Source organism: Salvelinus alpinus, chromosome 30 (genome assembly GCF_045679555.1).
Source record: "Salvelinus alpinus chromosome 30, SLU_Salpinus.1, whole genome shotgun sequence".
Taxonomy (NCBI): Eukaryota; Metazoa; Chordata; class Actinopteri; order Salmoniformes; family Salmonidae; genus Salvelinus; species Salvelinus alpinus.
Window position 1 is genome coordinate 36,044,261 of NC_092115.1, and position 25,203 is coordinate 36,069,463.

Here is a 25,203-nt window from a genome sequence, read left to right on the forward strand (position 1 = left end):
CGTCATAGTCAGCATAGCTAATAGAACTAAAGCGTTTGTAAACCCGCTACAATCATGTGGTGCAGTCTACAGTCAGCAACAAGGAAGGTTGGTGGCACCTTATTTGGGGAGGTTGGGCTCATAGTAATGATTGAAATGGAATACATAGAATGTTATTGAACTCATTAAACACATGGTTTCCATGTGTTTGATATCATTCCATTCACTCCATTCCAGCCATTATTATGAGTGTAGTCTGGCTCAGGAGTGTGAAGGTGAACGGAAAGGCTCTGGAGCAACGAACCGCCCTTGCTGTCTCTGCCTGTCCGGTTCCCCTCTCTCCACTGGGATTCTCTGCCTCTAACCCTATTACAAGGGCTGAGCCACTGGCTTACTGGTGCTCTTCCATGCCGTCCCTAGGAGGGGTGCGTCACTTGAGTGGGTTGAGTCGCTGACGTGATCTTCCTGTTTGGGTTGGCGCCCCTGCTTGGGTTGTGCCGTGGCGGAGATCTTTGTGGGCTATACTCGGCCTTGTCTCAGGATGGTAAGTTGGTGGTTGAAGATATCCCTCTAGTGGTGTGGGGGCTGTGCTTTGGCAAAGTGGGTGGGGTTATATCCTGCCTATTTGGCCCTGTCCGGGGGTATCATCGGATGGGGCCACAGTGTCTCCTGACCCCTCCTGTCTCAGCCTCCAGTATTTATGCTGCAGTAGTTTATGTGTCGGGGGGCTAGGGTCAGTCTGTTATATCTGGAGTACTTCTCCTGTCGTATCCGGTGTCCTGTGTGAATTTAAGTATGCTCTCTCTAATTCTCTCTTTCTCTCTTTATTTCTCTCTCTCGGAGGACCTGAGCCCTAGGACCATGCCTCAGGACTACCTGGCATGATGACTCCTTGCTGTCCCCAGTCCACCTGGCCGTGCTGCTGCTCCAGTTTCAACTGTTCTGCCTGCGGCTATGGAACCCTGACCTGTTCACCGGACGTGCTACCTGTCCCAGACTTGCTGTTTTCAACTCTCTAGAGACAGCAGGAGCGGTAGTGATACTCTCAATGATCGGCTATGAAAAGCCAACTGACATTTACTCCTGAGGTTCTGACTTGTTGCACCCTCGACAACTACTGTGATTTTTATTATTTGACCATGCTGGTCATTTATGAACATTTGAACATCTTGGCCATGTTCTGTTATAATCTCCACCCGGAACAGCCAGAAGAGGACTGGCCACCCCTCATAGCCTAGTGCCTCTCTAGGTTTCTTCCTAGGTTTTGGCCTTTCTAGGGAGTTTTTCCTAGCCACCGTGCTTCTACACCTGCATTGCTTGCTGTTTGGGGTTTTAGGCTGGGTTTCTGTACAGCACTTTGAGATATCAGCTGATGTAAGAAGGGCTATATAAATACATTTGATTTGATTTGATCCTCCACCCATAGCCATAGCCAGCTAGCTAACTTAGCATTCCTCTGTTTGAGCCGGGTGTTTGAGTAGGCTAAACTAGCTAGCTGCCTTTGCTAGCTATGTAAGTGAAAGTGAAAAAAAATACAAGGAAATATTTAGAATTCTCTCTCTCTCACTCACCTTCATTTTTGAAGAAACTGTCAACTTCTCACCATATTTTATGCACTGCAGTGCTAGCTAGCTGTAGCTTATGCTTTCAGTACTAGATACATTCTCTGATCCTTTGATTGGGTGGACAAGATGTCAGTTCATGCTGCAAGAGCTATGATAGGTTGGAGGACACTGTCCGGAAGTTGTCATAATTACTGTGTAAGTCTATGGAAGGGGGTGAGAACCATGAGCCTCCCAGGTTTTGTATTGCAGTCAACGTACCCAGAGGAGGACAGAAGCTAGCTGTCCTCCGGCTACACCATGGTGCTACCCTACAGAGTGCTGTTGAGGCTAGTGTAGACCATTGCAAAATAGTGTGTTTTACTCAGTTATTTGGTGACGTGATTATATTTAGTATTGTTTTATCTAAAAAGGATCACTTTTTTAATGTTTCACTATTTCATTTTTTCTGGAATTCACTGAGGAGGATTGGTCCTCCCCTTCCTCCTCTGAGGAGCATCCACTGGTGTGCATGCATGCATGCATGTGTGTGTGTATGCACAGATGTGTACCACATATAGCACAAAAATAAATTGCATATTTCCCAACAGACACTCACACAACAGTGAAAGAGAAGCCCTCCTTAACAAGCCTCAAAGTGGCAGGTGAAGGGAGAGAGGCTTGCTGGTCTGTGTGACAGTTCTGAGAATGAGGCTGGAGAAAGCGACAAATGGAAGATAGGCGAACCCAAGAGAGAAGAAACATACCATCTTCTATGCCTCAAGGCCCCTTGCTCTGGGAAATAAGCCTGCCATATTATTGTTATGTCTGTCAGCGCTCGAAACTAAATGGAGGTCATCTTTGAAGAGTGTGTCAGGATTGAGCTGGGTTTATAGGAATGGTTAAAATACTGAAAGAGGGACGAGGGTATCGCAGCATCCACACACTTGGTCCTCTGTCATGGGGATACAGCTACTTGCAAGGTTTGCCTGACAGACTGACAGACTGACAGACAGACTGACACGCAAACATGCACATGTTCGCATGATCACACTCACATGCAGACAGATGGACTCAGCTGTTGTGGACCTCTATCGATGTCGCACGCACGCACGCACACACGCACGCACACACGCACGCACGCACGCACGCACGCACACACACACACACACACACACACACACACACACACACACACACACACACACACACACACACACACACACACAGCTATCCTGACATCTGGCGCCTCATTGGTCTTCACTTCCAATCTTCTCCCTCCTACATTGCATTGTCTAGAGAAGGAGCCTGCAAGTAAGCATTTTGTTGGACGATGTATACCATGTGTATCTCGTACAGGTACAACTAATACAAATTGAAACTTCATGATAATACTGCCAGTCTATTGTTTTTGGGGGAGTTCTTTTCCAATAGAGTAGAGGCTTACAATACGGATAAATGCTAATTGAGCTTTTCTGACCTTGTATTTTTGAGGCACTGACCCAGTTTTAGTTTGTTCTACAGGGGCATTACCGCATTACATCTATTTCAAAAACCACTCCAAAGTCTAATTCATGAACAATGAAACTAGGCAGTAAATATTCCAATATATTTTTCCACCCAATGCAAACTGAATGAGAGTAGCACTGAGAGCTGCTTTGATGATGGATAGCGGAGTTTCATTTGTGCTGGCCAGACCAAAGTAGCTACAGATTTATGACCGATGACGAACGGAGAGAATAGGAATTGCAGGTAGGAGGGAGGGAGAGAGGGAAGGGGATAGAGAGAAAGAGAGAGAGAGGAAAGAGATATGTTGTATGAGAGGGAGCACATGAGAGAGAGAGAAAAAATAGAGAGAGGGAGCAAGAGAGAGAGCACATGAGAGAGGTAGAAAAGGAGTGCAAGGGAGCAAGAGAGAAAGCACGACAAAGGGAGAGACTTCCATTCTATTTGAGTATTCCGTTCAGATACTCCATTCCCATGTTGTGGCGCTATAAGAACTGTCACAATAACCAACAGGAGAAAAATGATCCAGATGTATAGTGATGTAGAAGAAGAACTTAAATGTCACTTGGTAATGGCAGCCTGTTATGTTACTGTTCCACAGTCAGGAGCCTCCTTAAGGCCTAGACATCCTCAGGGTGGAGTGTCATAAAAAATAACGCAGTAAAAAGAAGTGTGTAGAAATGCAGCATGAAAAATGGCCCCCATCTGCTGTGACTCAGCCCCAGAGTCCTAGGTAGCCTACAGAGGAATACATTCACCCTCTCTCTCTCTCTTTCACTCGCTTTCTCTCGTTCTCTCGCTGGCTTGCTGTCTCTCTCTCTCTCTCTCTCGCGCTTTCTCTCGCTGGCTTGCTGTCTCTCTCTCTCTCTCTCTCTCTCTCTCTCTCTCCATGTCTCTCAAAGACACAGACGGACACATGCCGGTTCGCGAAAACACACACACTGACACACGCACGTATACACACAAGCAAGGTATAAATACATGAATCACGTTCACGTGCATACGTTCTCTCTCTCATTATGCGCAAAAACAGACATGTAAACGCAGGCACACTTCCTCAAACAATAGCCCTCTCACTTGCCTTTGTCAAATCAACCAGCACATTCCAGCTCTCCCCCCTCTGGTTGACTAATCTGTTCATTCTATAGAGTCTCGGGATGAGGGAGACAATGAAGCCGATTGGCCTGAACCGTCAAATCCTCCGCTGGAGGATCTACATAGTAACATTACCTATTGTCATGGAGTGTAAATAGGGATATGTAAACATGGGCTACATGCTACTGTACAGATACTGTATGTGAGGGCGTCCGGCGATGTGAGGTGCATCCCATTTGCATAGAACCACAAAGAAAGTGTATATTGTCTGCGCGTACGCGTACGTATGCGTACTTACTGTGCAGATATGGTCATGTGAGGCTGGCATTCATTATATAGGCCTATAGAGAAATTCCATTCGCTCATAACATTCTGAATAATTAATTTCCTTCCTTCCACACACACATAGACTGCGTTTACACGGGCAACCCAATTATGGCCAAAAGAGTTGATCTGGTTGGTCAAAAGATGCAATTGGCGAAAAAAGATCAGAATTGGGTTGACTGTGTAAACACACATGCACACACAGACACACACAGACACACACACACACACACACACACACACACACACACACACACACACACACACACACACACACACACACACACACACTTCCCACCCCCCCCTCTCTCTCCCACAGTTCAGGGTAGGTACTGTGTATTCACTCATCCGTGGCCTGCTCCGATGCAGAGGTGCTCCCCACCTCGTTAACCCCCACCAATGAGAGCTGCCCTTACGCAGCTGCGCAGCCGATAGGCCTGCTCTCTTGCTTACGCTCTCTCTCTCACCAGGCTGCAGGCTGGCATGAGAAAAACCACCGTCAGCGAGTCAACACACACATCAACTCTCACACAAACCCATACACTTCCTCACAAATACTACACACAGACAGACATACAGTACACCAGACACATGTATATTAGAATTGATAACCAGACATGACCTTGTTCAAGGTCAGACATAAGTACTTTTAAATAGGCATTGGGAGGGGGTTCATGTCAATTTGATATCTAGGCTTACTCCTACAATCTTCACAGCAGCACCGATTCCAACAACAGGCCGTCTACCAACAAGATCTCCAATTTCAACGTATTAGGATGAACATCTATTTTGACACATTCATTCAGAGTGGTTACGGGGTTCATTTAGCGTGGTTGTCAGGTTAAAACAGAAACAACTCAAAAGGTTAACAGTTTAAGCATTCATTCCAAGGTTAGGGCTACGGTTTGGGGAAGGCTTAAAACCGAATAGTTAAGACCCGCCAGGTATCATCAGTATTCACAGTATTCTCAAGGTTTGATACAGCATTGTGAACCATTGGAGCGCAGTGGGATAAGCACTGTGCTCTGGCTCTGAGCCTGGTGAGTTGGTGCCTAGTGCTGGGTGATCTTTTGATGTGTTTTCTTTCTGTGTGTGAGCGCCGAGGAAGGCATATGTCAACCTTCTCAGGACCTTTTCAAATGTCCGAATCCGGCCTGATGTGACTATTACCGCTGGTGGTGGTAACCATAGCAACTGCCGCTGACTAGGGAGTGGAGGGTAGGTCAGGGGTTGAGTATTGTTCATTGGAAAATGAAATTCCCTTGCCTATCTCACACACACACACACACACACACACACACACACACACACACACACACACACACACACACACACACACACACACACACACACACACACACACACACACACACACACACACACACACACACACACACACAGAATATCCTCTCCTCACCCAGCTGAGATGGCAACTCTGAAGATTGGCGTCCAGCAGAAGCAGGAGAGACTTGTTCTTCCTTCCTTCCCCCGGCTTGCTGAGTGATTCTTTGCTTCTCTGACCCAGGCCTGAATCACTGCTTCGGCCCCTCTAAGTGGGAGTGCATGGGCCTTTCCAATCTGGACTGGCCAGAATCTTCCTGAGGCTGGGGGTCGTTGCTGTCACCAATGCCTCCTGGGACTACCTGGGAACTGTACTAAGTGGACTCTCCTGGTTAAAAATTATAATAATGAAAATGCCTGATTCACACTACTATGCTTACCCTGAACCACACTGTGCTGGCGCTGATATTTTATTTTCACATTGTCCTTCTCCGAGCAGTTTCAGCAAGTGTGGTGGTGATGTAACCAGGCCAGTAGTATGAAAAGGGCAGGACCTATAAGACGTCATTCAGGACTGAGCCTGCCAAAGTAAATGATAGCTATGTTTTCTGAAATGTTATAATTCAGTCAATATGTCAATGTCTGAAGTGGGTGCTTCCTGTCATCTTTACAACAACGAAAAACCCAACCGAACACCCACAGGTGGTCGCTTAACTTACCATCACCATGGCAACTGATCAGTGGAAATTGGAGGAGTTGAGTAGCGTTGGTCGGTGTGGAGAAGAAAAGGCCCTTTCACTTAGGTAGTGTATTGCCTGTCTTCCTGCATAGCCAGTGTTGTGTGTAGGCGGTTGGTTTCCTACTTAGCTAAGTGTTTTAGGGCCCTCTTTGACTCATCATTGAGGCACACAGTATCAGTGGTGTGTCTCTGTATGTATGGGAGGAAGCCACCACTGCCCAGGTGGTCATGTAGCCCTCTGGGCTGGTCCACACACAGACCAGGGTTTGGAGTGGGATGTGGGGGTGAACTGGGCACTGAGGCCAGCCATCTGCCTGTCAGGACTGCTCCATTACAGACCCCTAACACACACACACACACACACACACACACACACACACACACACACACACACACACACACACACACACACACACACACACACACACAGATGAGAACACGCATGAACACACACTCTCTGGCTCCAGTGTTCCCTTCCCCACCACAGATGGACAGTGTCAGTCATTAAAGGGAGCTACAGTATGTTAGTCACTCACGCCTGGGTCACAGTGATACATTAGTGTGAGACCAAATGAAATCACATTTTAATAAGTAAAATAAGTAACAATAACTAATAAATAGTATTAGCAGCGTATGTGATGAGTCAAAAAATGGTCAATGCATGTAATCCGGGAAGTCTATGACAGCCTATGACTTGGGTGGCTGGAGTCTTTGACAATTTTTAGGGCTTTCCTCTGACACCATCTGTTAAAGAGGTCCTGGATGACAGGGAGCTCGGCCCCAGTGATGTATTAGATAGTACGCACTACCCTCTGTAGTTCCTTGCGGTCGGATGCCAAGCAGTTTCTATACCTAGCGGTGATGCAGCCTGTCAAGATGCTCTCAATGGTGGAGCTGTAGAACATTTTGAGGATCTGAACGCCCATGCCAAATCTTTTCAGCCTCCTGAGGGGGAAGAGGCATTGTCGTGCAATCTTCACGACTGTGTTGGTGTGCGTGGACCATAATAGATCCTTAGTGATGTGGACACCAAGGAACTTGAAGCTCTCGACCTGCTCCACTACAGCCTCGACGATGTGAATGGGAGCATGCTCGGCCCTCCTTTTCCTGTAGTCCATGACCAGCTGTTTTGTCTTGCTGACGTTGAGGGAGAGGTTATTGTCTCTGACATCCTCCATATAGGCTGTCTCATCGTTGTTGGGGATCAGGCCTACCACTGTTATGTCGTCTACGGAGAGCGTGATCAAACAGTCGTCCAGAACAGCTGGTGCTCTCATGGTCCAGTGTTGCTTGTCTCGAAGTGAGTATAGAAGGCATTTAGCTCATCTGGTAGGCTCACGTCACTGGGCAGGTCGAGGCTCGCTTTCCCTTTGTAATCCGTGTAAGTTAGCAAACTGCCACATCCGAACAGCGTCAGAGCCGGCGTAGTAGGATTCAATCTTCGTCCTGTATCGACGCTTTGCCTGTATGATGGCTCATCGGAGGTCTGTTAGGTGAGAATGATCTGTTAATTGAATGATTAGAATATTCCGCCCTGAAACATATAATTGTATGGAAGTGATTAGAACGTATTAAATCATAATCAATAAATGTGTAGTCCTAGTCAGAATTAGGGTAAAGACAATATGTCTTTATGGTATTATAAACACAGACTGTCTGAGCTTGGTGCCGACCTGACTACAGATTAGGAGAGAACAGGGAGTACGTGTCAAGAACAAGGTCACTAATCTCTGGCGGCTGGGTAGCAGGACATGTGTGTGCGTCTGTTTGAATGCATGTGTGTGTGTGCGTATGGTTGTGTGAATGTGTGGGCGTGAGAAGTCAGTATAAAATGAATTGTTTTGTATTCCTGACTTTAGAACGTTCCGTGAATAAACCTTTTTGACTATTTCAACTGGGCCTCCGTCTGTTTCATTCGACCAGGATGTTACAAATCCTGGTTTGCAGACTGAGTAACATAATTAAATTGGGTTATGTACCTTGAGAACAAAATTCTCTTATCAAGGTCGTAGTGGGATTTCTTATAAGCATCTGGATTAGTGTCCCGCTCCGTGAAAGCGGCAACTATTGCCTTTTGCTCAGTGCGGATGTTACCTGTAATCCATGGCTTCCGGTTGGGATATGTACATACGGTCACTGACGTCGTCGTAGATGCACTTATTAATGAAGTCGGTGACTGATGTGGTAAACTCCTCAAAGCCATCGGATGAATTCCGGAACATATTCCAGTTTGTGCTAGCGAAACAGTCCTGTAGTTTAACATCCACTTCATCGGACCACTTCCATATTGACTGAGTCACTGGTACTTCCTGTTTGAGTTTTTGCTTGAAAGCAGGAATCAGGAGGATAGAGATATGGTCAGATTTGCCAAATGGATGGTAAGGGAGGGCTTTGTATGTGTTTCTGTGTGTGTAAAGGTGATCTAGAGTTGTTTTCTCTAGTTGCACAGGTGACATGCTGGTAGGTAAGATGTTAAGTTTCCCTGCACACTCTAGGGCCTACAGTATATCACGACAGTGTATCCTCATCTCACAGCCTATAGGCTACTACACTGCTACTGACAATAGAGGACAGTCAGCTCCTGTTTGATTGACAGGGTCTGTTTGAATAAAGCCTAAGGGGCAAAGTGAACATTTCAAAAAGTGATATTTACACAGAACACAAAAAATAAGAGACTGAATGTATGTTACATGTCTTGCCCACTCGCTATTTTCCCTTGCACTTTGTCCTCCCTCTGTCTCGCTCTCTTTCCATCTCCCTTTTTTCCTTCTCTTCCCTCGCATTGTATTTCTGTCAGTCTGTCTTTCCACCGGTGGTGATGGTGGCCCAGCCCTACCACATTAATCCTGTGGGAAGTGGAGTCTAGGCTCTTGTGGGATGGCTGGGAGTGGATTTGTAACAGAAACACCAGTAAGCCTCTCTTCTCCCTGTCTTAATGGCAGATTAGAGTGTTGGTCAGAGTTAAGATGACACACTGCATGGGGGGGCAGGCATCTTAACAGGCAGGTACAGGGTGGAGCAGCACAGAGCCCAGAGTGGACAATGTCCAGTTTTATGTTTAACCTTTATTTAACTAGGCAAGTCAGTTAAGATCAAATTCTTATTTACAATGACAGCCTACCCCGGCCAAACCTGGACAACGCTGGGCCAATTTTGCGACGCCCTATGGGACGGCCGGGTGTGATACAGCCTGGATTCGAACCAGGGACTGTAGTGACGCCTCTTGCACTGAGATGCAGTGCCTTAGACCTCTGCGCCAGTCGGGAGCCCTTAAAGGAGAGAGGAGGCGATACAGGAGAAGTACTGTAACAGCCATAACGTAATCAGTGTTAAATGTAGCATTTTACTGTAGAATTTTACTGTATTTTACTGTATACTGTATAAGCTGTTCAAAAATTAACCATGTTGTTGAACATTTTTAACTGGTGGAAGTTAAAGTAGTACTGTAGCCTTCAAGGCAATTAAATGTAATGAGAGTAATACATGTAAGAGCTGTAGCCTCTGTAGTATCAACAGCACAGTGTCCTTCTTTCTCTCCCTCTTCCTCTCCCTCTCTTTCCTTCTCTCTCTTAGGTTTTTATGTGACCACGTTTTCAAAAAAACTCTGTTAAATATCTGTTCTGAATTAATATTAATATTCATAGATGTCTGCAGAAACAATAGGGTGTCAGCTATGACATGACACCTTGAGTTTAAATAAAATGTTGGTTATTGAACTACAGTAAGTGAAGTGGATTTACACCCGGTAACAGAATTGCGGTAATGGAATTTCATCATGGGTCCCTAATCTGTACTACACAGAAATACATTATTATAGATATGAATGTCATTCTCTTTATGGTGATGTATCCTAAATAGGTACACAAAGGTAGAAATATGCAATATCCTCCTTTTCATAAATGGGTATTATTCCACACACTAGCTATTATTTTAATGAGCTTCGCCACCAAACAAGACCCAATTTGGTTGGTCCTGACCAGACCAAATCTGAAACAATCATAGACATCTATGTTTCACAAGTTTGGACATCAAAGCACAGCACAGTAGAGCTCAGTAGGTTACAGTAGAGCTCAGTAGGTTACAGTAGAGCACAGTAGAGCTCAGTAGGTTACAGTAGAGCTCAGTAGGTTACAGTAGAGCACAGTAGAGCTCAGTAGGTTACAGTAGGTTACAGTAGAGCACAGTAGAGCTCAGTAGGTTACAGTAGAGCACAGTAGAGCTCAGTAGGTTACAGTAGAGCACAGTAGAGCTCAGTAAGTTACAGTAGAGTACAGTAGCTCAGTAGGTTACAGTAGAGTACAGTAGAGCTCAGTAGGTTACAGTAGGTTACAGTAGAGCTCAGTAGGTTACAGTAGAGTACAGTAGAGCTCAGTAGGTTACAGTAGAGTACAGTAGAGCTCAGTAGGTTACAGTAGAGTACAGTAGAGCTCAGTAGGTTACAGTAGAGTACAGTAGAGTACAGTAGGTTACAGTAGCTCAGTAGGTTACAGTAGAGCTCAGTAGGTTACAGTAGAGTACAGTAGAGCTCAGTAGGTTACAGTAGAGTACAGTAGAGCTCAGTAGGTTACAGTAGAGTACAGTAGAGCTCAGTAGGTTACAGTAGAGCTCAGTAGGCTACAGTAGGTTACAGTAGAGCTCAGTAGGTCACAGTAGAGTACAGTAGAGCTCAGTTGGTTATAGTAGAGTACAGTAGAGCTCAGTAGGTTACAGTAGAGTACAGTAGAGTACAGTATGTTACAGTAGAGTACAGTAGAGCTCAGTAGGTTCCAGTAGAGTACAGTAGAGCTCAGTAGGTTACAGTAGAGTACAGTAGAGCTCAGTAGGTTACAGTAGAGTACAGTAGAGTACAGTAGGTTACAGTAGAGCTCAGTAGGTTACAGTAGAGTACAGTAGAGCTCAGTAGGTTACAGTAGAGCTCAGTAGGTTACAGTAGAGCTCAGTAGGTTACAGTAGAGTACAGTAGAGCTCAGTAGGTTACAGTAGAGCTCAGTAGGTTACAGTAGAGTACAGTAGAGCTCAGTAGGTTACAGTAGGTTACAGTAGAGCTCAGTAGGTTACAGTAGAGTACAGTAGAGCTCAGTAGGTTACAGTAGAGTACAATAGAGCTCAGTAGGTTACAGTAGAGCTCAGTAGGTTACAGTAGAGCTCAGTAGGTTACAGTAGAGTACAGTAGAGCTCAGTAGAATACAGTAGAGCTCAGTAGGTTACAGTAGAGTACAGTAGGTTACAGTAGAGTACAGTAGAGCTCAGTAGGTTACAGTAGAGTACAGTAGGTTACAGTAGAGTACAGTAGAGCTCAGTAGGTTACAGTAGAGTACAGTAGAGCTCAGTAGGTTACAGTAGAGTACAGTAGGTTACAGTAGAGTACAGTAGAGCTCAGTAGGTTACAGTAGAGTACAGTAGGTTACAGTAGAGTACAGTAGAGCTCAGTAGGTTACAGTAGAGTACAGTAGAGCTCAGTACAGTACATTACGTCTATGTTTGGGTCAAATGAAGGCCGGGCCATCTGTGGACGTTGAAATCAAGGCTAGGGTGGACTGACAAAATTTCAACTACTTTTCAACTTCCATGGATATCCGGTGTCGATCAGATCTCAGTGGGTGTGGATTCTGGTTACAGTAAATGGAAAGAGAGGTAGCTCCTGGGTAGGTGTCAGTAAGAGCCAGGGGAGGTGACATTAACTGAAGAGAAGAGAGAGAGCAAGAGCGAGAGGTTGTCCAGACTGTTTTAACACTCTCGCTTTGACCTCCAGACAACAGAAAAAGAAAGAAAACAGTTATGAACTGAACATAACAGTATGCCGGTGGAAGAGAGGACAGTAGCAGGTCACCCAACGGTGGTTTGTGAATACTATGAATTCCCCTTGTAGCCAATTCAATTGCAGAAATTTCGTTACCAATTTTCTGAAATTCTGTTACTGATTTGGTTCCTCTTGTCCTCTCTCCCTCTCCCTCTCTCTCTCTCTGTCTCTCTCTCTTTCTCTCACTCTTTCTCTCACTCTTACCAATGTGGTTCATCTTGTCCTCTCTCTCCCTCTCCCTCTCTGTCTGTCTCTCTTTCTCTCTCTGTTACCGATTTGGTTCCATTTGTCCTCTCTCTCCCTCTCCCTCGCTCTCTCGCTCTTACTAATTTGGTTCCTCTTGTCCTCTCTCTCGCTCTCTCTCTTGCTCTCTCTCTCTCTCTTACCAATTTGGTTACTCTTGTCCTCTCTCTCTCTCTCTGTGTTACCAATTTGGTTACTCTTGACCCCCCCCCCCCTCTCTCTCTGTCACACACACTCCCACATTTGCATCCCTTTTCAGACTACGGGGCAGGGGACATTTTCTGGTATATGTTTTCTAAGACCCCTTTTCCGTCTGTTTGACAAGAAAGCAACGCCTTTGCTTATTCCAAATGTATATATGCCTTCATTTCACAAAAATATAGACTCCTTGCTTTCATTTGACACTCAACTTGACATGCTCATGGAAATGGAAATTAATTCATTCCTTGTCACGCCAAACACATGTTGCCATGATGAAGGATAGAAAATAGAGTTGGCTGCAGCACACACCAAATGGAATCAGGCTAGTGTGAAGAGAACCTGTGCTCACATCACATCCAATGACCTACATGGAACACATTCCTTGTAGCTCGCGACATAATGGGTCCCAATGGGATCCAGTGGGCCCTGAGTGAGTCTACATGTCTGTCTGTGTCCAAAATAGTAGCCTATTCCCAAACACACTACTTTTGTTCAGAGCTCTGTTGCTTCACCAGCACCTGACGGGGCTCTCGCCAAAATAAGCGCATAGGGTGCAATTTGGGACACAGCCATGGAGTAAGAGGCAACCACCGTATGTATCACATGATGTGAGTAGTGTCATATATGTAGGGCACTGGGCATCTCTCCACCCATCATGTGTAGACTGACTTGTCTGTAAAGGTGTACAGTATGCCGTTTGACTGCTGATGCTCTTCCCCAGTGAACCTGTCTCCTGATGCGTGGGCCAGTCACATCTTCCTACATAGAGAGACTAGAGGAAGATCTGGACATAGCTGAACTGAACACAGACAGATGCATGTACACACACACACACCCATACAGAGAGACACACGCAAGCATGCACAGTGCACAGATACGCAACAAATACTCACGTGCACAAACACAAGACACGCATGCATGCACACACTAACAGATACACAGAGACGCACAAACAGGCACACACTCAATCACAATGCAGACCTTTTCACGCTATCTGGACAGCCTATTAGTGGGGACAAAAGCATGTTTCCCTATTCAGTTAAAAAAGACCGGTGGATTTGCACAAATCCTGCCCAATTTAGACATTTCAAACAAAGCTTTCCTCTCTTTTCTCTCGCTCCCTCTTTTCTCTCTTCCTCTTGTCCTCTCTCTCTCTCTCTCTCTCTCTCTGTCTCTCTGTCTCTCTGTCTCGCTGTCTCTCTGTCTCTCTGTCTCTCTGTCTTTCTGTCTCTCTGTCACACACACATTCAGACATTTGCATCTTCTTTCAGGCAATGGGGGTTCTCATCCACAAAAACCAGAGCTGGGAGAAAAGGGGATTTGAGAGAGGGAGGCAGAGAAACAGAACCAGAGGGATGGGGGAGAGGGGGAGGCGGGGGAGAGGGGGAGGCAGAGAAACAGAACCAGAGGGATGGGGGAGAGGGGGAGGCGGGGGAGAGGGGGAGGCAGAGGGGCGCGTTGCGCTGGTGGGGGGGGGATTCTTCCCTAGAAGCTTAAGGCTGTTCTGTTTGAAAAAGCTTTGATCCCACTCTGCAGCCACACACCCAAGGGTTAACACAGCCACACAGTCTCTGCTGCTATATTAAGGACCTCTCTCTCTCTCTCAACTTAAATTAGCAATTCAGATGGAGGCTATTTGGCGATGCTCGCCGGCTTCCTCCCCTCTGCTTTCCAGGCAGTTTGACAATATTTTTGTTAAGCCCCATTTCCCCCTTACACAACTGTAGCGGAGGGGATGGAGAGGGAAGGAGGGGGGGGGTGCAGTGGTGTGCAAGGGGGTGTGGGAAGGTCAAACAGGAGATAGAATGGCCTCTCAGCAGCTAGCTAATTCTTGGACGAAGCTCATCGGAATGAATAAGGACCTGATCTGTTTATTTATTTGTGTATAACAAAGCAGCGTGGCTTTCTCGCATCTATTTGGTTTCTGCCACCTGGAACAAGATGGAAAAAAATGCTATCCAGACAGTTTTGTTGTGAGAAATAGGATTGAGAAAATAATTGGGCCAAATAGGGCCAGCTACGTAGGTAAGTAAGGGGAAATACAGCTATAATATATTATACCGTAAAGTGTAAACAGTGACAAACACAGTCCTATTATTTCCAGTAGAGTAGAGCATCTGTATTATCCCCCGGGGACAATTAGCTTAAAAATACAGCACTTACAAACAGCATTTAGACATAAATAGTCAAATACAATATTGCACAGTACCTCTTGAAACAAAATGGCACTACTACTGATGCATTTCATAGGACTCTTACGTATTGTAGCCAACACCTCATATAATGTAGGCATGATGCCACCAAGATTGTGTGAACTATGTCAACACCATCAACTTTGCAATGACTTTCCTCCTGCAGCATGGTGGTGTGAGATTAATTTGCCTTATGTAGACTTTGGTCAGTTCCCATTTACTAACCAATTACACTTCATATTTCCTCAGGTGATTGGGTCAGGAAGAGAGGATGATGGTGATGGTAGTCAGCTAGGATTTTTTATGGATTCATCTTCAGTACCAGATCAGGCTTAATTAACATTGAGATTAAAGGTACTTCCAGGAGAAGAGCAAACTTAAACCTACGCACGCACGCACACACGCACACTTCCATCCAGACGACTGGACCGGCCCAGATTAAATATCCATTATTTCCTCTCTTCCTTCTATCTGCCGTACTCCCTCTCTCGCTCTGCCTTGTGAGATCTGTGAATATGACAACAACGGCTAATGAGCCTGGTGCTGTAATATCTCCCTCCATGTGTGGCCTCAGCCTGGCCCTCATATCAAACCCAGCGAGAGAGAAGATCTGTGCTCCGGTCATTGAGAACAGCCCATCTCATTTAAGTATAATTGGATTCTCTGTTTACACAATGGTATCCTAAACACATAGAGGAACTGAAATACCACACACACACACACACACACACACACACACACACACACACACACACACACACACACACACACACACACACACACACACACACACACACACACACACACACACACACACTCCATCCCTCACTCTCTCTGTCAATCATGTCCAACTGATTAGTAGCATTTGTTCGTCTAAATGTATTGTATCAACTCCTTGCCAAAATATAATGGTGCTCCTTTCATGCATGGTGGTGGGGACAGTCTGTAGCACATCGCTAAGTCAGCTCCCTGGCTATTAAATAAGTCCTTTTCATTAAACAAGCTTTTCATTAAACATTAATTCATTCGCTCATCCTCATTTGCATTTTTTCATCATAAAAGCATTGATTAAACATTCATTTGTTCACTTGTTCTCATTTGCATCTGTTCATATGTATTCTTAGAAGAGTTCAGATTTGAATAGGACAAAATGGAGAGAGGGTGAGGGGGAGAGAGAGGGGAGAGGAGTGAGGGAGAGAGGGAGAGAAGCAGGAGGGAGAGAGAGGGGGAGGGGGAGAGAGAGGGGAGAGGAGTGAGGGGGAGAGGGAGAGAAGCAGGAGGGAGAGAGAGGGGGAGGGAGAGAGAGAGGGGAGAGGAGAGAGGGGGAGACGGAGAGAAGCAGGAGGGAGAGAGAGGGGGAGGGAGAGAGAGAGATGGGGGAGAGGTGAGACAGAGAGAAGAAGAATAAATAAATAATAGGATAGTTATTATGATAGACTATAGAGGATAGTTATTATGATAGACTATAAAGTATAGTTATTATGATAGACTATAGAGTATAGTTATTATGATAGACTATAGAGGATAGTTATTATGATAGAATATAGAGGATAGTTATTATGATAGACTACAGAGGATAGTTATTAATATAGACTACAGAGGATAGTTATTATGATAGACTATAGAGGATAGTTATTATGATAGACTATAGAGGATAGTTATTATGATAGACTATAGAGGGTAGTTATTATGATAGACTATAGAGGATAGTTATTATGATAGACTATAGAGGGTAGTTATTACGATAGACTATAGAGGATAGTTATTACGATAGACTATAAAGTATAGTTATTATGATAGACTATAGAGGATAGTTATTAATATAGACTACAGAGGATAGTTATTATGATAGACTATAGAGGATAGTTATTATGATAGACTATAGAGGATAGTTATTATGATAGACTATAGAGGATAGTTATTATGATAGACTATAGAGGATAGTTATTATGATAGACTATAGAGGATAGTTATTAATATAGACTACAGAGGATAGTTATTATGATAGACTATAGAGGATAGTTATTATGATAGACTATAGATGATAGTTATTATGATAGACTATAGAGGATAGTTATTATGATAGACTGTAGAGGATAGTTATTATGATAGACTATAGGGGATAGTTATTATTATAGACTACAGAGGATAGTTATTATGATAGACTATCGAGGATAGTTATTATGATAGACTATAGAGGGTAGTTATTATGATAGACTATGGAGGATAGTTATTACGATAGACTATAAAGTATAGTTATTATGATAGACTATAGAGGATAGTTATTAATATAGACTACAGAGGATAGTTATTATGATAGACTATAGAGGATAGTTATTATGATAGACTATAGATGATAGTTATTATGATAGACTATAGAGGATAGTTATTATGATAGACTGTAGAGGATAGTTATTATGATAGACTATAGGGGATAGTTATTATTATATTCTACAGAGGATAGTTATTATGATAGACTATCGAGGATAGTTATTATGATAGACTATAGAGGGTAGTTATTATGATAGACTATAGAGGATAGTTATTACGATAGACTATAAAGTATAGTTATTATGATAGACTATAGAGGATAGTTATTAATATAGACTATAGAGGGTAGTTATTATGATAGACTATAGAGGATAGTTATTACGATAGACTATAAAGTATAGTTATTATGATAGACTATAGAGGATAGTTATTAATATAGACTACAGAGGATAGTTATTATGATAGACTATAGAGGATAGTTATTATGATAGACTATAGAGGGTAGTTATTATGATAGACTATAGAGGATAGTTATTACGATAGACTATAAAGTATAGTTATTATGATAGACTATAGAGGATAGTTATTAATATAGACTACAGAGGATAGTTATTATGATAGACTATAGAGGATAGTTATTATGATAGACTATAGATGATAGTTATTATGATAGACTATAGAGGATAGTTATTATGATAGACTGTAGAGGATAGTTATTATGATAGACTATAGGGGATAGTTATTATTATATTCTACAGAGGATAGTTATTATGATAGACTATCGAGGATAGTTATTATGATAGACTATAGAGGGTAGTTATTATGATAGACTATAGAGGATAGTTATTACGATAGACTATAAAGTATAGTTATTATGATAGACTATAGAGGATAGTTATTAATATAGACTATAGAGGGTAGTTATTATGATAGACTATAGAGGATAGTTATTACGATAGACTATAAAGTATAGTTATTATGATAGACTATAGAGGATAGTTATTAATATAGACTACAGAGGATAGTTATTATGATAGACTATAGAGGATAGTTATTACGATAGACTATAAAGTATAGTTATTATGATAGACTATAGAGGATAGTTATTAATATAGACTACAGAGGATAGTTATTATGATAGACTATAGAGGATAGTTATTAATATAGACTACAGAGGATAGTTATTATGATAGACTATAGAGGATAGTTATTACGATAGACTATAAAGTATAGTTATTATGATAGACTATAGAGGATAGTTATTAATATAGACTACAGAGGATAGTTATTATGATAGACTATAGAGGATAGTTATTAATATAGACTACAGAGGATAGTTATTATGATAGACTATAAAGTATAGTTATTATGATAGACTATAGAGGATAGTTATTAATATAGACTATAGAGGATAGTTATTACGATAGACTATAAAGTATAGTTATTATGATAGACTATAGAGGATAGTTATTAATATAGACTATAGAGGATAGTTATTATGATAGTGTCACGATCGTGTGGAGGAGAGACGGACCAAGGCGCAGCGGGATATGAATACATCTTCTTTTATTAGAACGACGAAGATGAAACACGAAACGAAACACTTATACAAACTATACAAAACAACAAACGACCGTGAAGCTATAAACGTAGTGCACACACACAGGCTACAAACGTTCAACATAGACAATTACCCACAAACACTAAAAAGCCTATGTCTACCTTAAATATGGCTCCCAATCAGAGACAACAATAACCAGCTGTCTCTGATTGAGAACCAAATCAGGCAACCATAGACTTTCCTAAACACCTACACTCAACCATAGACATACCTAGACACATACACTCAACACAAACCCATACACTACAACCAACACCCCCTATACCATATAATCACCCAAAACACACACATACCCCATGTCACACCCTGACCTAACTAAAATAATAAAGAAAACAAATAATACTAAGGCCAGGGCGTGACAGTACCCCCCCCAAAAGGTGCGGACTCCGGCCGCAAAACCTGACATATAAAGGGAGGGTCCGGGGTGGGCCCTAATATGGCGGCGGCTCGGGTGCGGGACGTGGCCCCCACTCCAGCATTGTCAATATCCGCTTCGGTGTCTCTGGTAGATCCTGGCTGACTGGCGGATTCAGCCGATCCCGGCTGACTGGCGACTCTGGCTGCTCATGGCTGGCGGGCGACTCTGGCTGCCCATGGCTGGCGGGCGACTCTGGCTGCCCATGGCTGGCGGGCGACTCTGGCTGCCCATGGCTGGCGGGCGACTCTGGCTGCCCATGGCTGGCGGGCGACTCTGGCTACCCATGGCTGGCGGGCGACTCTGGCTGCCCATGGCTGGCGGGCGACTCTGGCTGCCCATGGCTGGCGGGCGACTCTGGCTGCCCATGGCTGGCGGGCGACTCTGGACGCCCATGGCTGGCTGACGGCTCTGGACGCCCATGGCTGGCTGACGGCTCTGGACGCCCATGGCTGGCTGACGGCTCTGGACGCTCATGGCAGGCTGACGGCTCTGGACGCTCATGGCAGGCTGACGGCTCTGGACGCTCATGGCAGGCTGGCGGCTCTGGACGCTCATGGCAGGCTGGCGGCTCTGGACGCTCATGGCTGGCTGGCGGCTCTGGACGCTCATGGCTGGCTGGCGGCTCTGGACGCTCATGGCTGGCTGGCGGCTCTGGACGCTCATGGCTGGCTGGCGGCTCTGGCTGCCCATGGCTGGCGGGCGACTCTGGCTGCCCATGGCTGGCGGGCGACTCTGGCTGCCCATGGCTGGCGGGCGACTCTGGCTGCCCATGGCTGGCGGGCGACTCTGGCTGCCCATGGCTGGCGGGCGACTCTGGCTGCCCATGGCTGGCGGGCGACTCTGGCTACCCATGGCTGGCGGGCGACTCTGGCTGCCCATGGCTGGCGGGCGACTCTGGCTGCCCATGGCTGGCGGGCGACTCTGGCTGCCCATGGCTGGCGGGCGACTCTGGACGCCCATGGCTGGCTGACGGCTCTGGACGCCCATGGCTGGCTGACGGCTCTGGACGCCCATGGCTGGCTGACGGCTCTGGACGCTCATGGCAGGCTGACGGCTCTGGACGCTCATGGCAGGCTGACGGCTCTGGACGCTCATGGCAGGCTGGCGGCTCTGGACGCTCATGGCAGGCTGGCGGCTCTGGACGCTCATGGCTGGCTGGCGGCTCTGGACGCTCATGGCTGGCTGGCGGCTCTGGACGCTCATGGCTGGCTGGCGGCTCTGGACGCTCATGGCTGGCTGGCGGCTCTGGACGCTCATGGCTGGCTGGCGGCTCTGGACGCTCATGGCTGGCTGGCGGCTCTGGACGCTCATGGCTGGCTGGCGGCTCTGGACGCTCATGGCTCGCTGGCGGCTCTGGCAGATCCTGTCTGGTTGGCGGTTCTGGCAGATCCTGTCTGGTTGGCGGCTCTGGCAGATCCTGTCTGGTTGGCGGCTCTGGCAGATCCTGTCTGGTTGGCGGCTCTGGCAGATCCTGTCTGGTTGGCGGCTCTGGCAGATCCTGTCTGGTTGGCGGCTCTGGCAGATCCTGTCTGGTTGGCGGCTCTGGCAGATCCTGTCTGGTTGGCGGCTCTGGCAGATCCTGTCTGGTTGGCGGCTCTGGCAGATCCTGTCTGGTTGGCGGCTCTGGCAGATCCTGTCTGGTTGGCGGCTCTGGCAGATCCTGTCTGGTTGGCGGCTCTGGCAGATCCTGTCTGGTTGGCGGCTCTGGCAGATCCTGTCTGGTTGGCGGCTCTGGCAGATCCTGTCTGGTTGGCGGCTCTGGCAGATCCTGTCTGACGAATGGCTCTAGCAGCTCCTGACTGACGAACGGCTCTGACGGCTCGGGACAGACGGGCGGCTCTAATGGCTCGGGACAGACGGATGGCTCAGACGGCACTGGGCAGACGGATGGCTCAGACGGCGCTGGGGAGACGGATGGCTCAGACGGCGCTGGGGAGACGGATGGCTCAGATGGCGCTGGGGAGACGGATGGCTCAGATGGCGCTGGGGAGACGGATGGCTCAGATGGCGCTGGGGTGACGGATGGCTCAGATGGCACTGGGGAGACGGATGGCTCAGATGGCACTGGGGAGACGGATGGCTCAGATGGCACTGGGGAGACAGATGGCTCTGGCCGGATGAGGCGCACTGTAGGCCTGGTGCGTGGTGCCGGAACTGGTGGTACCGGGCTGGAGACACGCATCTCAAGGCTAGTGCGGGGAGAAGGAACAGGGCATACTGGACCCTGGATACGCACATTAGGCCTAGTGCGTGGTGCCGGCACTGGTGGTACCGGGCTGGGGACACGCACTTCAAGGCTAGTGCGGGGAGCAGCAACAGGATGCACAGGACTCTGGAGACGCACAGGAGACTTGGTGCGTGGCGTAGGCACCGGTGGTAATGGGCGGGAGACACGCACCATTGGACGAGGAGGAGGAGGAGGAACAGGGCTCTGGAGACACACTGGAAGCCTGGTGCGTGGTGTAGGCACTGGTGGAACTGGACTGGGGCGGGGAGGTGGCGCCGGAAATACCGGACCGTGCAGGCGTACTGACTCCCTTGAGCACCGAGCCTGCCCAACCTTACCTGGTTGAATGGTCCCCGTCGCCCGCCCAGTGCGGGGAGGTGGAAAAACCCGCACCGGGCTATGTAGGCGAACCGGGGACACCATGCGTAAGGCTGGTGCCATGTAAGCCGGCCCGAGGAGACGCACTGGAGACCAGACGCGTTGAGCCGGCTTCATGGCACCTGGCTCAATGCCCAATCTAGCCCTACCAGTGCGGGGAGGTGGAATAACCCGCACCGGGCTATGAACACGTACAGGAGACACCGTGCGCTCTACTGCGTAACACGGTGTCCGCCCGTACTCCCGCTCTCCACGGTTAGCCTGGGAAGTGGGCGCAGGTCTCCTACCTGCCCTCGGCCCACTATCTCTAAGCCCCCCCCCAATAAATTTTTGGGTTGTACTTGCGGGCTTCCAGCCTTGCCTCCGTGCTGCCTCCTCATATCGCCTCCTCTCGGCTTTCGCTGCCTCCAGCTCTTCACGAGGGAGGCGATATTCTCCCGGTTGTGCCCAAGGTCCTTTTCCATCCAAAATCTCCTCCCATGTCCATGAATCCTTTGTTCCTTGCTCCTGTTGCCACTGATCACGCTGCTTGATCCTTGTTTGGTGGGTAATTCTGTCACGATCGTGTGGAGAAGAGACGGACCAAGGCGCAGCGGGATATGAATACATCTTCTTTTATTAGAACGACGAAGATGAAACACGAAACGAAACACTTATACAAACTATACAAAACAACAAACGACCGTGAAGCTATAAACGTAGTGCACACACACAGGCTACAAACGTTCAACATAGACAATTACCCACAAACACCTAAAGCCTATGTCTACCTTAAATATGGCTCCCAATCAGAGACAACAATAACCAGCTGTCTCTGATTGAGAACCAAATCAGGCAACCATAGACTTTCCTAAACACCTACACTCAACCATAGACATACCTAGACACATACACTCAACACAAACCCATACACTACAACCAACACCCCCTATACCATATAATCACCCAAAACACACACATACCCCATGTCACACCCTGACCTAACTAAAATAATAAAGAAAACAAATAATACTAAGGCCAGGGCGTGACAGATAGACTATAGAGGATAGTTATTATGATAGACTATAGAGGATAGTTATTAATATAGACTACAGAGGATAGTTATTATGATAGACTACTAAAATAATAAAGAAAACAAATAATACTAAGGCCAGGGCGTGACAGATAGACTATAGAGGATAGTTATTATGATAGACTATAGAGGATAGTTATTATGATAGACTATAGAGGATAGTTATTACGATAGACTATAAAGTATAGTTATTATGATAGACTATAGAGGATAGTTATTATGATAGAATATAGAGGATATTTATTATGATAGACTATAGAGGATAGTTATTATGATAGACTATAGAGGATAGTTATTATGATAGAATATAGAGGATATTTATTATGATAGACTATAGAGGATAGTTATTATGATAGAATATAGAGGATATTTATTATGATAGACTATAAAGTATAGTTATTATGATAGACTATAGAGGATAGTTATTATGATAGACTATAGAGGATATCTATTATGATAGACTATAGAGGATATTTATTATGATAGACTATAGAGGATAGTAATTATTCCATTTCAGCAGAATGACCAGAAAATGAAAGTAGAAATTAAATTGCATGTTTCTCCACATCATTATGTAGACCCACTCACCATGAAAAGAATAGCATGTTGCACAATACTGTACCACAGTATTTCCCTTTGGATACCAGAGCATTTAACTGTAAATCTTTTGATACTTGATTAACTAAAGAAATATACAGGGAAAACAAAATAAACAAGGAACCTCGTGATATTTAAGATAAATAAAGCAATATGATGACAATAACGATTATATTATTCATTATACCAACATTAACTTTAAATCTGTTTCATTGGCCCTCTGTATGACTGTGCTATTTTATATACACTCATATAGAACTCAATGAAGAAAATAACAGGTTTGGTCTTCAGCAGAGCTCAGAGGTATGACTCCCTCTATGTGTGTATGAGTAAGTGTGTGTGCGCATCTGTGTGTGATGAATTGAATACTGATGGAGCGGTCGTCTCTAACCCTGGGAGTGTTACTTTCTTTTTCCTCCCCTCTCCCTGGGAGTGTAACGTTCTTTTCCCTCCCCTCTTCAGACACCATCAGGGGACACATCAATCTCTTTGACCGGGGAGAGAGGGATGACAGAGAGGGTGGGAAGAAGAGAGAGAGGTAGAGGAAGAGAGGGAAAGAGGGAGCAATGACAGCATAAATATCCCTCTGAAACCACAGTGGACATGGAGCAGGTATGACCACGGGTTCTTCACACATGACCGCAGCTTGAACGCACAAAGAGGCGTCAGTAAGGCTTAGTCGCAGAAGCCTGAGCCATCATAGCCACTGTCAATACAGTCGGTGTGGCATCCTCACACTCACATTCGGGCATGCAAGCAGACACGGATATGTACATCAATATTCAGCGAGTATGGTGCATTTGGTTTGGCTGAAGGTGTGTATGTTCAAGTGCATGTGTATACATGTTAGTCATACATACAATCATGACCTCCAACTGCAATGAAGCCCCCCATCCATCATGGAGAAACACTTATTTTTATAGCCACTGGTCAGTTCCCATTCAAATAGGCCAGAACAGTCATACAGGCAGGGTTGTTCCACCTCCAAAAGCACAAGGAAGAGGATTTCAACACTTACCATCTCAGATTGTTCTGAAATTGTTTCTGTTGTTAGAAACAGATAGGATTCCTGCAACATTACTTTGTTGAAATATAATTGAAGCTAATTGATTGCACCCAAATTGACAATTTTGATTTATAGGATTCATATAATATTCTAGGAAAATAGCACTTTTTCTAACAGTGAGTTAGACGTGAGGGATCCAAAGAAACTGTCAAAAGCCACCCACGAATCACCCAGACCTACGCCAATCCCACCCCTGATACAAATATATAGTATAGAAAAAGTTAGCATTTCAAACAGTGGCCAGGTAAACAAACCAAAAGCATGGGTTGCTGTCATACCTGGTCCATAGACTGCTTACAGGGTAAGGAAACCAATGTACTTTTGTAATTTGGGTAAACTATCCCTTTAACAATGTGGGGGGGGATTCTTTAAAAAAAACACCTAATAGCAGGAACAACACCATCATAGTAGTCAGAAACAGGTAATATCAGGATGCAGGATGGGACATTAACCAAACAATTTCAATGACTAAATGCTCTGAACAGGGGGGACATCACCAAATTCAATGATAATACATTACACAGGATAATTAAACAATACTCCGAGCCGCAGCTCAATTCTACTTGTCAAACATAGAGAACTGATACAATATACTCATTGTTTTTTTTACCAGGATTCCTCATGTCTTACTCATAGAGAAAGGTTTGCTCCA